General features: G+C 44.1%; 1 long non-coding RNA gene across 1 annotated transcript in view; it reads left to right on the top strand.

The window, feature by feature from the left end:
• LOC117195639 (uncharacterized) overlaps positions 1-16431 on the top strand; it is a 206891-nt gene that overhangs the window by 132232 nt on the left and 58228 nt on the right. Inside the window, exon 7 of the long non-coding RNA XR_007474587.1 lies at positions 10705-10766. This is a non-coding gene — a long non-coding RNA (uncharacterized LOC117195639). The remainder of the gene's footprint in view (positions 1-10704; positions 10767-16431) is intronic.

Below are 16431 nucleotides of genomic sequence, written 5' to 3'. Positions count from 1 at the left end.
AGTCTCAGCTGGGAACATGTACATTAGGTGAATTTATTTTTTGCTGCTCTGCAGATGTCTATGAATAACTGCAAAAGCACTGCAAGTATTGATCGTAGGGTGACAAGTTTTAGCAAGTAGGTAAATTAAAAAATATGGAATTGGCAAATAGGATCAACTATGTCCTTTTCTAAGAAGCATAATGGTGCCAACTGTTCAGATAACAGTTTTCCATTTTGTCACTTATATATATATATATATTTTTTTTTTAATTAATTAATTTTATTTTTGGCTGTGCTGGGTCTTCGCTGCTGTTCGCGGGCCTTTTCCAGTTGCGGCGAGCAGGGGCCACTCCTCGCTGTGGCGCACGGGCTTCTCACTGCGGTGGCTTCTCCTACTGCGGAGCACGGGCTCCAGGCACACGGGCCTCAGCAGCCGTGGCTCACGGGCTCCAGAGCGCGGGCCCAGCAGCTGGGGCGCCCAGACCCAGTTGTTCCGTGGCATGTGGGATCCTCCCGGACCAGGGCTTGAACCCATGTCCCCTGCAATGGCAGGTAGATTCCCAACCACTGCGCCACCAGGGAAGTCCCTCACTTATATATTAGCATAGGATTTCATTTGAAAAATTGGTTCTCCTGTTTAAAGGAGATTTGGAGGGACTTCCCTGGGAAGATCCCACATGCCATGGAGCAGCTAAGCCCATAAGCCACAACTACAGAGCCTGTGCTCTAGAGCCCGCGAACCACAACTACTGAGCCCACGTGCCACAATTACTGAAGCCCGTGCTCCGCAACAAGAGAAGCCACAGCAATGAGAAGCCCGCGCGCCGCAAGGAAGAGTAGCCCCTGCTCACCACAACTAGAGAAAGCGCGCGTGCATCAATGAAGACCCAACGCAGCCAAAAATAAATTAATTAATTTAAAAAAAAAAGGAGATTGGGAAACCATTGCTTTGGAAAACCTGATCCGTGGTTCATTCCAGTTGTGATTATCAGTCTTGTCTAGTAACAGGGAACTGATGAAACTTGTCAACCAGGTTGAGTCTTAATATCCATAGAGAGTGAGGTTTGCCCACATGAACAGAATAGAGAGAAGAGTCCAGAAGTGGGGATGTTACACGAAGTGGGGAGGTTACATGTTACTTTACAGATTTCTGCTTGGTAGAGAAGATAACTTCAAGGTCATGATTTTATTGTCCTGAAGGACATTAGCCAGTTTTGTATCCAATCTACGAAATCTTATTCTAGAATTCCTTTTTTTCCGAAATGCCTAGATGGTGGACCCTAAGCGTCTAACCTTCCCCTTTCATCAGCCTGAGAAGCATTATTCAGACCTTTCAGAGTCTCCGGGTATATCCTGCAGATTGTTACAAACCTCGGGAATATTCTGTTGTTTCAATTAAAAGACAAGAATTTAGATGTTTGTGTCGAAAATCAGCACCAGTTTCCTCTTCTTGTGAAAAGTTTACCCTGAGGCTCTGGAATCAGCGCTGGGTGAAATGCAGTAAACTCAGACTGATGATAGGTTTACTGCAAGAGATTTTATGTTTTTGGAGCTTCACCAAGGTTCCCAGGTCTGTGCCATTAACTGCTTTCACAGTTCCCCTCTGTGTGCTTTCAGCTGTTAGACATAATTGAAGGATGGATGGGTGGCTGTGTGAGCATGGGTGTAATTTTCATTTTAGTTATTTGAACAGCATTTACAAGCTTCAGGCTTTGTGGTCCACAGAGCATGATTCTTGGCTGTGGAAACCTGACACTGGCTGACCCTCCAGCAGCCAATGGGCATGTGCAGCCGTCGTATTTACAGATGGCATTTCAATCACTTAGCTTACCCTAAGTCATCCTGACAGAAATGAGTTACGCGTGCTCCATTTTGCAGAAGGCTGAAAGGTGAGAGTGACCCACCCAGCTTACAGAGTTGTGACAGCAGTATCCACTTCAGAATCAGACAGAACAAAGAAACGATGCAGATGTGAATCAAAGTAGAGCTTTGTTAATTTGAGAATTGTTTGATATATATATATTTTCAGTTTGTTAAGAAAATTATCCCAAACTTAGAAATAAAGCAGAGTCAAGGACGTGTCCTCAGAATGTTGGACTGGAGCACCACTTAACAGGGTCGCTCAGAGATTCTTTCATTATTTAGAGCAGTGGGCTTTAAACTTAGCTTCATGTTGGAAGTACCTGGGGACCTTCAAATACAGATGCCTGGCTCCTACTCCTAGACATTTTAATTTAATGGCATGGGGTGATGTGATGGGCTGAATAATGGCCCCCCAGGGAGGTCCTCAACCCCGTCCTCAGAACCTGTGAATATGTTATCTTATGTGATAAAAGAGATCTTGCAGATGTTATCAAGTTAAGGATCTTGAGATGGGGAGATTATCCTGTATTATCTCATGGGGGGTGGGGGGAATGTAGTTACAATGACCCTCATAAAAGGGGCAGGAGGATCAGTGTCAGAGAGAGAAGGTGGATGCAGAGGTCAGAGGAGAGAGAGCAGATACGTGCTGCTGGCTTTGAGCGTGGAGGAAGTGGCCAAGGAGTGCAGGCAGCCTCTAGAAGCTGGGAAAGGCAAGGAATGGATTCTCCCCCTGAGCCTCCAGAAGGAGCACAGCCCTGTGGACACATTTTAGACTTCTGATCTTCAGAACTGTAAGAGAAAAAAGTTGTGTTGCTTTAAGTCACTATGTCTGCAGTAATTTGTTACAATAAGAAGCTAACACAGGTGGGACATTGGGCTTTAGGATTTTTTAAATCTCCACAAGTGATTCTAACATGCAGCAAAGTTTGGGAACCCACTGATCTAACAAAACGTACTTGTGTTTGGCTTTGACATTAACTTTCGATCAGAGCCAAACACTGCTGTGAGGTTACGTGTTACTTTATAGATTTCTAGTTGGTAGAGAAGATAACTTCAAGGTCATGATTTGATTGTCCTGTAGGACATTTGTATCTAATCTAGGCATTTTATTCTAGAATTCCTGTTTTCTGAAATGCCTATAAGTATCCAGTTTTCAAAATGCTTTTGGAACCAACTTTACTATCAAGCCAGTTCCCTCAATAAGTGAAATACATTTTGACACGTTTATTCTGTCTATATGAATGTCTTGCTTTGAACTCTTTGAAAATATACTTTTAAGTGTTCAATAATAAGTATTTGTGAGAAGGCAAAAGAAAAATATGTGAGAATACCAGTTTTTGCCCTTTGGAAGAGCTTGAAGTAAGATTGAAGAGTTGCTTCTGAAGTTACAGTTATAAGGCCAGAACAGTCACTGCTGCTGAAGCCACAGAGCTCGGAGCTGGGAGGAGCCCATCTCCTGCCATCACCTTCCTGGCTCTCGGGAGCTGCTGGTAGACGGGGCTGGCTTTAAATCCTCACTCTGTTGCTTAATAGCTGTATGATCTTGAGAATATCTTCTTAAAATCTCAGTTTCTTCATCTGAAAAAATTATAATCATCTACATCATAGCACCGTTAGACGTATTGCACGAGCGATTACACGTAGTATTTAGCCCAGTGCCTGCCACCTGGGACGTACTCAGTTTAAATATCACCCAGGCGGCTGAGCAATGCTGGCAGTGACACCTACTTTCTTTACCTCTGGCCATGCCAATGACAGTAGTGATGCCACTGATGGTCACAGGGGTGAGTAGATTACATTAAATGGCCGAAAGAGTTAATTTGCTTCCCAGAAGATCTAACTGTTGGCTGGGCAGAAATTTCAAGCCAAGCAAAAGCCTAACTCTATTTGCTGTGCACTCAGGTGACCTGTAGGACCTTTTAAGGTGATGGCCTACATTTCGCACTGGGGAGATGTGCCCTTATTGGCCCGTTTTCCCTTTGGCATTTCTGCCTTTCAGGTATTTTCCTCTCACTGATATGCTGAGCCTGGCTTCAAATTACACGCCGTGGGGCAGTTAAATGGGAACTAATGGGCATTGCATTTCTTCCCATAATTATCTCTGAAAGGGTGGGCACTGTGTGCAGATGAAAAGAGTCCATGGAAATACATTGAGTTTACGACTCTCCTTTGCTTGGCTCCAAGTGACATGAGTCCGCACTAGAAGCACATACAGGACCTCATCAGGGCTGAAGATGCTTGCACCTCTCCGTCCATGAAACTCTCCCCTGGGCGGCAGAGGTCGGGGTCCAGTTACAAAGGCTTGTAACGTGGAGCTGGAAGGAAGTCAGACCCAGTGAAGTCAAATAATTAGAATCTGGAGAGATTGATTTCAGGGATTAAATATCTACCGTGTCAGTTGATCCAACTGTGAGTTGAGAGAGATAGGAATGATAACCATGCAAAGAATTTTGACCAGATAAAGTGCCAGATAGGTCAGGTCTCAGTTAGGGTGACCCCGAGGTTATGGGGAAAATAAGTGAAGAAAGACTACATCCATCACTAGATAGGAGAAAACAAACACTTAACATTAATGCATAAATGAGAATAGTAGCCCCTCATTTGGGTAAATTATGTAGATGATGAGATAGGTTCATTTACAAGTCTGAAAAATTGATTAATGAACTCAGTTGGTCAGTTATTCAACAAACAGTTACTGACTCTCTACAAATACCAGCGAAGCTGCTGAGTAAAGGCAAGTAAGAAATATGTCCAATCTCAAGAGCCTGTAGTCTCTGCAATTAACATGATAAATGCTACTGAGGAAGGATATACCTGGCATGGTGGTGTCATAGGAATGAGTGATAGCATGTGAGAGGTTTTTAAAAATCATGATGATTTTATGTAATTTAACGTCTACCTCTGTAGAGTTAAGTAGCACTACTTTCAGACATCTAGAAATAAGCTCTTTTCTTTATTCCAATTTTAGTAGACTGACAAATGACCAATTCATTGACATCACAGGTAAAATATCACTTAGGGAAATTTTTCTCTGCTTCCCTTGAAGGATCCCTCGCTCCTATCTGGACCTTGACCAGGAATAGCTTGGTCTCTGGGAGTACCTGGTGGGTCCCACAGGTGCTATGAGCTCTGGGACGTGAATGGGCTCCCCAGCTGTAGGCTTGTGCCCTCACTGTAGAGAGAAGGCCCTGTCATGGGGTGGCTCCTGGGGCCATCCCAGGCTGACACATGTGGAGGTGAGCCCTGAACCACATAGGGGTGCATTGCCGACCACCAGTTACAGGGGAACCCACAGGAGCTGGCCCTAAAAGAGGGAAACGAAAAACCCCTGAGCTTGCTCTTCCCCTGTCAGGAATCAGCAGCTGATTGACTGTAGCCGGGAGATGCTTTCAAGTGAAAGAAGTAGGATCACCATGCATAATAGATTTGTTTTTCGTTTTGTCTCAAGGTAGAAGATGTGTTTATTATATTATTTGAGGATCTTCAATTCTACTGTAGACAATAAGCATATATGCAGGATGGATAAAACTCATCGGATGTGTTAGGTGTTGTCCTGGGTTGAACGATGCCCACCCCCAAAACTCATGTTTGCCTGGTACTGATGAATGTGCTCTTATTTGGAAATAGGGTATTTGCAGATGTAGTTAGTCAAGATGTGGTCATACTAGATTAGGGTGGGCCCTAAGAACAACAGGTGGTATCCTTATAAGAAAGCCATGTTAAACATGAGACAGAAGAAGGCCATATGCAGACCAAGGTGGAGATTAGAGTCACGTATCTACAGGCCAAGCATCACCAAGGCTGGCCAGCAACCACCAGAAGCTAGAAGAGGGGCATGAAACTGCTTCTCCCTGAGAGCCCACAAAAGGAACCAGCCCTGCTGAAACCTTGATTTCAGACTTCCGGCCTCCAGAAATGTGAGAGCATAAATTTCTATGAGACAGGTTAGACACAGATAAAGTCAAGCATTACATGCTGAACACAGATGGAAATGGATGGAAGGCCCAAGAAGCACCAATATTCATGAACCTCTAAATATATATGAGGCACATTAGACAATCAGTACTCATGGGGTCAATGGTGGGTCATTGATAACACTCATTCCGGCTCCATATATCCCCTGTCCAAAATATGCAAACAAAAACCTGGGGGCTTCCCTGGTGGCGCAGTGGTTGAGAGTCCGCCTGCCGATGCAGGGCACACGGGTTCGTGCCCCGGTCCGGGAGGATCCCACGTGCCGCGGAGCGGCTGGGCCCGTGAGCCGTGGCCACTGAGCCTGCGCGTCCGGAGCCTGTGCTCCGCAACGGGAGAGGCCACGGCAGTGAGAGGCCCGCGTACCGCACACACACACACACACACAAAAAGAATAAAGCTTTCCTTTAAAAAAAAAAAAACAAAAAACAAAAACCTGGGCTGCTCAGCAGGTCATTGGTGAGTTCTGGCTGGGGCCAGGTGTAATTGTCCTGCATCTGCCTGAGATAATGAGTCTGGCTTGGCCTCAGGTGTCTCCTTCTGTCGGTCCCTTTTCCTCAAACCTCGCCTCTGGTCAGCAGGAAAAGGTACAATGCACAGAAGGAGAGGGGGAGGGTGGAGAGGGGGAGAAGCAGGGAGGGAGAGAGAGAAAATCTTCGAATATTGTGTAACCGGGATTCAGGTGGTGTGGTCCATCCTTCCTGCACTTTATGCTAAGGCTATAAACCAACTCATCTCTTTTCCCTTGTTTCTCACTGTTTGTTTTAATTTGATTCCATAAACCATGTGATTTTAACATTGTAATCTGGTTGTGAGCCTTTCTGTTCCATGACTTCTGGGATAGCTTGCCTGGTAGTATATATGGAGACAACAAGGTGATTTCCCATCCACACCAGGGGGAGCAGTTTACCTGGTGGTATTTCCTGATGAATAGTTATTTTTGAGCAAATGTTTATTTAAGACCTACTATGTGCTAGCCACCGTTGTAGGTCCCTGCTGTACAGTAATGAGCAGTGCAGACTTGGCTCCTGACCTGGTGACCTGAGTCCTGCAAGAAGAGAGATAACCAATGTCTAATGCAGTGTGAGCATTTTCTGTGACCGTGGAAGTGTCCAGTACAACAGAGCACATAGGAGGGGCATATAACCCAGTCTAGAGCAGTCTGGGAACACTTCCTGAGACCAGATGAGCAGATAAGGGGAAGAAGGTGTGGAAGAATGCTCTAGGCAGAAGGAATGGAATGACTAGAAGCCCAGAGGTCAGAAATAGCACAGCAAATTTGGGGAACTGAAAGAAATCCTGTATGGTCTTGAGCATAGAGAATAAATAGGAAAAGGTGAATGATGAAACTGGACAAGTGAGTGGAGACTTTTAAAGTCATGTACATAGATTGAACTTTATCCTAAGTCATTGGGAACATATTTTGGTCTAATGCCATGTGAGGTTTCCCACATAGCACCTAGTATGTTTCTCTTTGCTGCTGATGAAATAGTGTATTTAAATTCAACCCCCACCCCCTCACACTTTATTCTTTAGGATTGATATTTCCAGCTGCTTTAGTATTGATTAAACATGTTCATAATTATGGAGAGTCAATAACGTTATCAAGTTTTCAGGGCTTGTGTTCAGAACAAAACCCACCCACGGTCTGCTTGTTGGGTGAGGTCTAGTTGGCTGTCTTTCTTCCTTCCCACCTCAGTTACACCATCTCTGGAAAGGCTCTTTCTCTAGTCTCTGCCTTGGTTCTCCAGATGTTAAATGGTTGTTTACCTCACTTATTCTCAGGAGAACATAATGAAAATTAAGAAGAGCAAAGAACATTTTGAATATGATATAATTTAGTTACCTATTAAGCACTTTCTAACTGCAAAGATGGCAAACTGCTGATTCTTTTCCCCAAAGCTCCTCACCCTAGACCCAGTTCCTTTTCTAGAGATTGTTAAACAAGAAATAGCTGTGATATGTGTGGAAGCGTTAGAGTTCAGAGCTGCCCAGAACAAACATGATAACTCAGATGACACTTTGAGTCCTGTCTGAATCTCTAAACTATGATTTTATAGATGTATCTTGTTTACACAATACAAATATTTCTAAAAAATTGTCTGGAAGTTGATTTTGTAGATTAAATCATATTTTACTTATACCTAATTAGTCTGCTTTTCAAAATATTCCTGTAATAAATACTTTGACAAACGAAGCACTCTCTCATTTGCATTTTCACGATGGACTTTAGAATATAAAGACGGATTTAGTTATGTTGTTAAATCTAGTAATCAGTGTGAAACTATTTCGCAAATGTAAAAAACTGTCAGTGCAACTGTTGAGACAATATAGTAGTTATTTATTGCTGCATAACAAATGACCCCAAAACCTAGCAAGTTAAAACAACAAACATTCTATTTCATAGTTTCCAAGGGTCGAGATTCTTAGCTGGGTGGTTCTGGTTCAGGATCTCTCACTGAGTTGCAATCAAGATATCAGCTGGGGTTGTAGTCTTTGAAAGCTTAGCGGGGGGCTGTAGGATCCATTTCCAAGTTCACTTCCGCAGCCATTGACAAGAGGTTTCCTTTCCATGTGAGACTCTTTATGGGGCCGGCTCACAACATGGCTTCCCCCAGAGGGAGTATCAACATCAGTATCTCCATGAGAATGAGAGCAAGCAAGACAGAAGCCGAAGTGCTTTACAACCTAATCTTGGAAGTAATATTCCATCCCTTCTCTCTGTTCTGTTGGTCACAGAGACCAACCCTGATACAGTGGCACTACTCAAAGGTGTGTGTACCAGGAGGCAGGGACCACTGGTGGCCATTCTGGAGGCTGGCGACCACAGAAAACAAAAGGATGAATCTTCCCAAAATCCTTGTCCTGTGGCTTTTTATACCTTCATATTAAGATTAATGAGCCAGTTTCCCCCATGTAACTCCAGCTAGCCATAGAATCAGAGCCATCAACCTGGGAAAAAAGTAATTGTCAATCCACTAGTCTAAAAATATGTTAAATTGAAATATTTGACCAAGGCAGGCAGAAAAGTATCCAATACTAAGATGAGTTGTGAGACAGGCAAGCATCAGTTTTGCAAAGGAAATAGCTGAAAACTGGTTACACAAGTCTTGGGCTTCTCACCCAAGGGCTGTTCCCACAGATGAGGTGTATAGAAAGGTCAAGAGAGGGGCGTGCTGGAAAGAATAGGTGAGGAGGGTTTGTTGGAGAGAGTAATTTATTGCTATGAGTCCCAGCTAAGGGAGACAAGTGAGAGGCACTTTAATGGGATTGTTTTGAGAGGTTGAAATATGTTCTCTGCGGCTGGAGGGCAAAATGGGTAGATGTCTGCCTGCCCAGGAAATCTGGAAGTCAAGGAGATGTGCGGGCGAGCTGTTGGGCACTTTGTGACGAGGAGTGCAAGCTTGGGATTGCCCTGAACCTCCAGAACACAGGAGGTTCTGGGGAAGAAGGAATTATCCTGGATCCATTTAACATCCAGGTAGAGGTCTACCTGAAGGAGGAGGAGACCAGCAGAGATTCTGCATGGCCTGAACCAAGAAAAAAAACAAGAGCTGAGCAAGGAGGAGTCAGCGGGTGAAGCATCATTGCCCAAAGTGCAGGAATTGCGGGCAGAGGCACAAAGCAAGGGAATCTCCAAATAACCCATCAAGTATCTACAGGTCCAGAGAGGGTGAGCCATCTTAGACCAGCACCAGAGGGGCAAGGCCTTTCCAGCACCCCTTTCCTCCTGGTCTTCTTCCTCCTGGATCTCGATTGGCAAGCTGGGGCAAGGGGTCTGGGCAGGAAAAAAGAGGAGGAGAGCCTTTTCTTGATGCCACACTCCAGCAGCCAGGCGGCTCACAGTGGGTCCCAGCTGGGGGTGGGGGAGGGGCGGGGGGCCAGGTGTAACCGTAACTCCAATTTGAAGTTTATTACCTGGGACTAGACATGTTAAATTATTGAAATTATGCTGTGGGTCTTACAGTGATCGAAAGACTTTCATTTCCCTAAGAGTGACCAAAATAAATCAGAAAAGTAGTCAAGGACCCCCACCTCGCCAAGGGCAGGGTTATAATGGGGCACTAGGAGACAAAATTACGTTACTTATGTAAGTATATCCCATGATTTTTTCTTGTTCAATTTATAAGTTTCATTAGCAATTGCCTCTGTGTTTGAAATTAGAGTCATTTTCAATATTAGCATTCTGTGACTCTTCTTTAGGTGAGTTACAGGTAGCACAGACTACATAGTCACAGGTGAGAGCTGGACGGAAAATTAAGTGAACCAGACAGTAAAAGAAGCAAAATGTCCATCTTGTCACATGCCGTGTGGGATTGAGGCTGTGATGGCAGGTTTTTCTCAAGGGCTTGTGATAGGTACTTACTCATCTTCTTAGGCCAAAAGCTTGATAAGCCCTTCAACTACTGGCCCTTCATTCATTTGTTCATACAATAACCTTTTTTCAGAGCTCCTACCACATTCCTGGAATCCTTCCTTCCACTCCTCAGAAAACCAGTCTCACCATCTTTTGTATCTAGTTTTTTTCTCTCCCTCGAAGACTCTCTCAAGTTCATCAGCTTTACTGAGCCGGGTGGCAGCGTTCCTGTAAAATGTATTTGGATAGGGTTTAGAGAAAGCGGGTATTATATGCAAATGTGATCGGACACAGAGACTTCGGAGGTCTCTGATGCTTTCCTGTCATATGTATAATTATACACACACGCATATATTTTATATATGTAGAGCTATGTATGTACAGACATCACATATTTATATTTACATATGTGTATATGTAATCCTAGTAGCACAGTTAAAAAAAGACTTGCAATCTGGAAAGTTTAAATAAAAATAATATTTTATGTATTCATAATACCTTATACAACATTACCTATTTTTTTCTCCTAAGGAAGTCGTCCTGTCTTTTTACAGCCCAGCCCTCTCACAAGCCAAAATCCATCATCCATCCTGGTGAGTACTGAGGAAGCTGCATCACTTGACACGTAGATAAACTAGTGTCTTCTGTTGTATAGAGCATTTTAAAAAACACCTTTGGATCTTATATCTTTTTTTAGGAAGATTTTCTGCATAATTAAAAGCTGCCTTTTTTAATATATATGATGTTTATGTAATATAATACTTTTATTTCTAGAACATGTATATATTTAATAATATTTGAAATTAATTTGGATATATGATAGCTAAGAATGCATTGAATCATCCTTTCAGACAAATGGATAGCCAAATTTTCTGAGTATGAATAGTCCGTATTGCCCCACTTACATGAAGGGAAATTTTAACATATACTTAATTTCCATGGCTCTGTTTCTCCATTCTGTATTTGGTGCTATATCCATGCTGGTATAAAACTGTTTTATTTACTGTAGCATCAAAGTCCATTTTTATGTCTGGTAGCCACTCATTGTTCCCTGAACACCCTGATTGCCCGAGCCTCTCCCCTCAACCAGAATGCGTTCTCCTCCTCTCCAAATCGCCCATCCTTGACTTGCAGCCCAAACAGGGGACACCTGGCTTAGTGGCAAGTTTCGGTGGAAAAGACAAAAGGGTTTTTTGTTGGATCACAGGTTTGCTACTTACCCGCAATGCAGTGTGGTGGCTGAAGTCTCAGGCAACGTTAAGCTGTTTTACTAGATGAATCACGTTCAGAGGATGATAAATTACAGTTGCGAGATCTTTGACCCCAATACATCTGGGGTGCCAGGCTCCGGGCTGGCACCGCCTTTGGCAGGAGCCTTCCCTGGGTAGGAAATGGGGCCAGAGGGTTGCTGGATCCTGAGTCATGGGGGGAAGCAGGGAGGATGGTTGGTCTGGAGAGGAGAGGATGTTGGGCTGCTGCTGGTTGTCATCAGGTCTGAAGAGGGGTTGGAAGGGACTCTTTTGTCTGAAGAAAAAAAGAAGACTATATCTCAGCTCTGTGTTGAAAAGAATTTTCTAGAAAAAAGAATATCCTCATGCAAAATGGGCTGATTAGTGAGAAAAGGATTACTGTCTGGCTAGGAAGATGAACCTGGTGCTTCTGTGGGTCTTTTCTATCTCCCTAACTTCCCTTTCCCTCCCTTAAAACTTTTCAGCACTTACACCCTCATCCCAGCAAACACGGAACTTCCAGCCTGTGCCATACGTCTGTCTTGCAGCATTTCTTGAGCTGATTTCTTGCAGCATTTCTCGAAAATTGCGATTTAAATTTTTACTCTTCTTTTGGGTGCAGTGACTCTTCCTGAAAAGTCTTTTTTTCTTTCACAGCCTCTAGCCCAGTCTCTTGCCTTTAAAAGTAGTTTAATACATATTTATTTATTGTTCAACAGTGTGCTGATTGATGGGCTAATTATCCTGACTCGGATCACCAAGAAATTAATAATGCATTTTGTCGGGATTGATCCTGTTTCAGAAATAGCCGTTTTATGTAACTCCCTCTGCAAATTTCAACCTTCATTCATTCCCGCCTCTTCATCCCCCTTTCCATTTTTTTTAAAAGGAAGAATCATCTTTTGCTAAAATGAAACTCTTTTTTTGGTGCGTGTGGTCAGAATTACAGACAGGAAGGGAACAGATGGCTGAGTTTTGAGGAGACAATTCCTGGCTGCAGAGGCTTAACAAAGCTAATAAAAGGTAATTTACCAAAGACTTAGAGAGTCACGAGGCATCTGAGATTTTTTAAAGCCCCAACCCCCCGCCCTTGCCAACACCTGCCCACTGCTCTCCCCCAACCCTTCCATCCTCCCCGAGAACGTGAGGTTGCCAAGTTATCACTGATGTAGCCACTCACAGGCTCCCCTCTCCCAGGCACTTTTGCTGGGCTGTCTGGGTAATGGGCTGGGGCACCGTTGTCTTTCAGCAAATGGTCTTGGCATCATTCAGCGGCCCAGGCTGTGGCCCCGTGAACCTGGCTGGGATCCCGGAACCCCCAGAGTGAGAGCTGCACAGACAGTGTAAGGCAGCGCTGGCGCCTTTATTCTGCTGCAGGGAGATGCCTTGTTTGGGTTCTATTTCATTTCTTCCCCTCCCGAAAGGCCCAGCTTGATGCTTCCTGCATCTGCTCTGTTCCATTTAGCTTTTGTGTCCAAAACCTCTTTTTATTCTGCTCCTGATTTTCTTTGAATAGAAAGCTTACAAAATGGCCCCATCTGCTTCTCTCAGATTTTGTCCACAAAGGCAACCTGGGCCTCCGTCAGCCACGATATGTCCCTTTGCTTCTCCCCTTGGGCTGTGGTTTTCACTGCCGTCTGCTAACCTTGCACAGGGCAGTCACTGGCACCACCCAGAGAAAATGCTGTTTGTGCCTTTGTTTTCTTAAATTCAGGAGACAAATACTGTAAAATGTGTATGAGTCATCACAGAACATCCAGGATGCTGGTGGGACTGCTCAGGGCCCAGGCTGGCTGAGGTGATGCAGAGAGAGAAAGGGAGAAAGTCATTAGCTGCTTGACGCACTCACTTCATGTGACCTCTTCGGTTTTTCAGTGATGAAAGGCAATGCTGTCTCCTGAGATGTGGCCAGGAGACCTATGGACTGGGGTGGAATTTTGTTTATGCAAACCCAGCCTTTGAGCTTTCAAATCAGAGCAGCAAACACATAAGGAACCCTTATTGCTTTACGTGCCTGGTAATGTGCTGAGTACTTGCAGAGGAGGAGAGAGGAGATTATACTCAGTTACAAAAGAGGCAGACACATTTCAGCAACAGGTGATGATTGTTCCAAGGGGATGTGTACAGGGAACCGTACATGCAGGTGGGCACTCAGCTCCCCTTCGAAAAGAGATGCTGTCTGAGGTTGCACTAGAAATTGAGTTCCCATCAATCAGGCAAATCAGTGGAGAAGGGGGTTTCAGAAGCAGAGTCAGAAAATATGAAACAGCATTATCTAAGACCCAGAATCACGACCCAGCATGGAGAGTGCAAGTGCCTGTAGGTAGGGTAGTTTGGAATAGTTGGAAGGTAGAGCAGCTTGAAATTATGTCAGAAAATAAAGGCAGGGCCATATCACCAAAGGCCTCCTATAGTAAATGAAGGGGATGTAGGTACGGGGAACTGCCAAAGGCTTTCAGTGAGGAGTGACAGGATCAGGTTTGCGGTTTAGAAAAGTTACTCGGAGGAGGATGGACTTTGAGGAGGGGGTCCTGTACAGAGAGCACCCGGCAGGTAAACCACTCAAGTCTCTTATCTTCCTGTGCCTGACTCCTATACTTCTCTCACTATAACCCAGTAGTTCTTCCAGAAATTTCATTGGCTTTACTTTCAAAATATTTCCAGAATCTTCCTTTTCTCACCAAGTCCACTGCTACCACCCTGTCCCAGCAACCCGCATCTCTTGCCTGCATTATTGCTACAACCTCCTACGTGGTCTCCGTTTCGATCCTGGTTTCCCTGAGTCTCTTCTCAAGGTGACAGCTCAATGATCCTTTGACAGCATATGTCAGATTTTATCATTCCTCTGCTCAAAACCTAGCAGTGACTCCTGATCCCACCCAGAAAAGGCTGACCTTCATCTGGTGAGCTCTGACCGCCTCCCCTTGCTTCCTCCACTCCAGCTGGGCTGATGTTCTTGCTGCTTCTTGAACATACCAGCCACACTCCCATATTAGGGTCTTTTCTCTCTGCCTGGAATGCTTCCCCCAGGCAACTACTTACATGGCTTACCTCCTTCACATCTTTGCTCAAATGTTATCTTCTCAAAGAGACTCCCCCTAATCACTCTACTTAAAATGGCACTGCAGCCTTCCTGCCAAAAATTCTTCCCAACACTCCCTGCTCTAATTTTTTAATAGTAATTATTATTTTTAAAATTTGCTATGTAATTATCCATTTATTATGTTCTTATTACCCATCTTCTCCCCACCACCACTGCTAGAATATGAACTCTTCAAGGCTGGGGGTCTCTGTATATTTTGTTTGCTAATTGTATCCCAAGTCCTAGACTAGTGCCTGGCCAACAAATACTTGTTGGATCAATAACCAGCAATAGTTCAAATGAGAGCTGATAAAGGACGTTGTGTGGGGTAAGAAGAGACAGACTTTAGAGACATTGATAAGGCTTCCTGATTGATTGAAAATGCTGGGTGAGAGAAATGGAATGATCTGGAATGAATGTCAGGCTTGGATGAATAACTGGGGCAGAGGCTGACCGTTTATGGGGCGGGGCGGGGGGGGCGGGAAGAAGATAATAATGAGCCTCATTTAGGACATATGGAGGCGGAGGTGGCTGTGTAATACTCAGATGCAGACCCAGAGGGCAGTTAGAACTCAAGCAAAAAAACACTGGAGAGGTCAGAACTGAGGTGTGGAATTTAGAGTCATTGGTACTTGCATATTGACTTGTAAATAAGCTAATGACACCCTAACTAGCTCGCAGGGCTAGATATCAGGAGCCAGAAGACCTGTTCATTCTGTTATACACACACAGAGGAGAGAGAGCGTACAGGCACACTTGAGAACTGTTGCAAAGGAGATGGTTAAATTATTATTATATTATTATTATTTCAAATTTCCTTCTCCAAGGGAAGTTGTTCCTGTGAGGCACTATCTGTAATGTTCCAGGATGAAACAAAGTTAAAGGTAAAAGCATTCTTGGGGCAATTACATGTTGTTCAACTGAAAAGTGCTGAACACAAAAATAAATTTAATTGAATTGTTTATCTCAGATAATTATCTAAACATTGCTGCAGGAGCAAAGTATCATTTTTCCCTCTAGACAAAAAGCACCACTTTCCTCTGGGAATCTCATAGATTTTTTTTTTTTAAAAAAGCATTGTATTAAGGCAAGTAATATTATCTCTCTTTACAGAGAGGATCAGGTCACAGAAAAGTTAAGGTAATTCCCAAGGATTGTACAGAAAGTCACAGGGCAACTCCTGGAACAAATCTTCAGAATCTTGGATCCTAGACCAGGGTCCCCCAAATTGGGATCATCTTTCCGGTCATAAAAGCTTAGGCAGATTTATGAGATAATCAGAAGAAAATTTACAGCAACAATATTAGACTTGGTTTGAAAGCTAATAGTTACCCTTTTCTCTGGTATTTAAAAACTCATCTTTTATTTTTGCCTTTTTTTAAAGCCTAAACTCTCTCTTCTACCTACATCTTCTAGTCCTGGATCCTTCGGACCCAGAAGGATTGGGGCAGAGGATGGAGGGGGCTTCCTGCTCTCTCTGTAGTGGGAAAAGTCCTCCTAATTTTTTTTTTCTAACAATGCCGTGAAGCAGTGGGATCAGAAGGCAGGAACCTGGAATTCTGGGCAAGGCTCTGGTGCTAAGGTGCTGAACATTGGCCCTGGAGACCCCAGTTTCTCACACTGCAAAGTGAGGGAGCTGAACACCATCCTTTGAAGCTGTTTCTTGCTCCAAAAGTCCATAAGTCTATGTTAAGTGAAAAAGTCTATTTCAATGGTATATCGAAATGTAGCCAGTTCCATTCCCATCAACCAAAATGAGTAAGGATATTTATGTCTGTGCTGTTTTATCCTCCAAAGCTGGGGACTCCACTGGACAGCCTGACCACATGGCATTGCTCCCCACCTAGAGGAAGGGTGGGAGTTGAGGGCAGGGTGTCAGCGGTCCTGCCAGGGTCAACACGAGCGGGGAAGGGGGTTCATCAGGCGAATAGGCTTTGGGAGGGGCAG

Source organism: Orcinus orca, chromosome 21, assembly GCF_937001465.1.
Source record: "Orcinus orca chromosome 21, mOrcOrc1.1, whole genome shotgun sequence".
In the NCBI taxonomy this organism is placed as follows: Eukaryota; Metazoa; Chordata; class Mammalia; order Artiodactyla; family Delphinidae; genus Orcinus; species Orcinus orca.
This window is presented reverse-complemented; position numbering and strand designations above follow the sequence as displayed.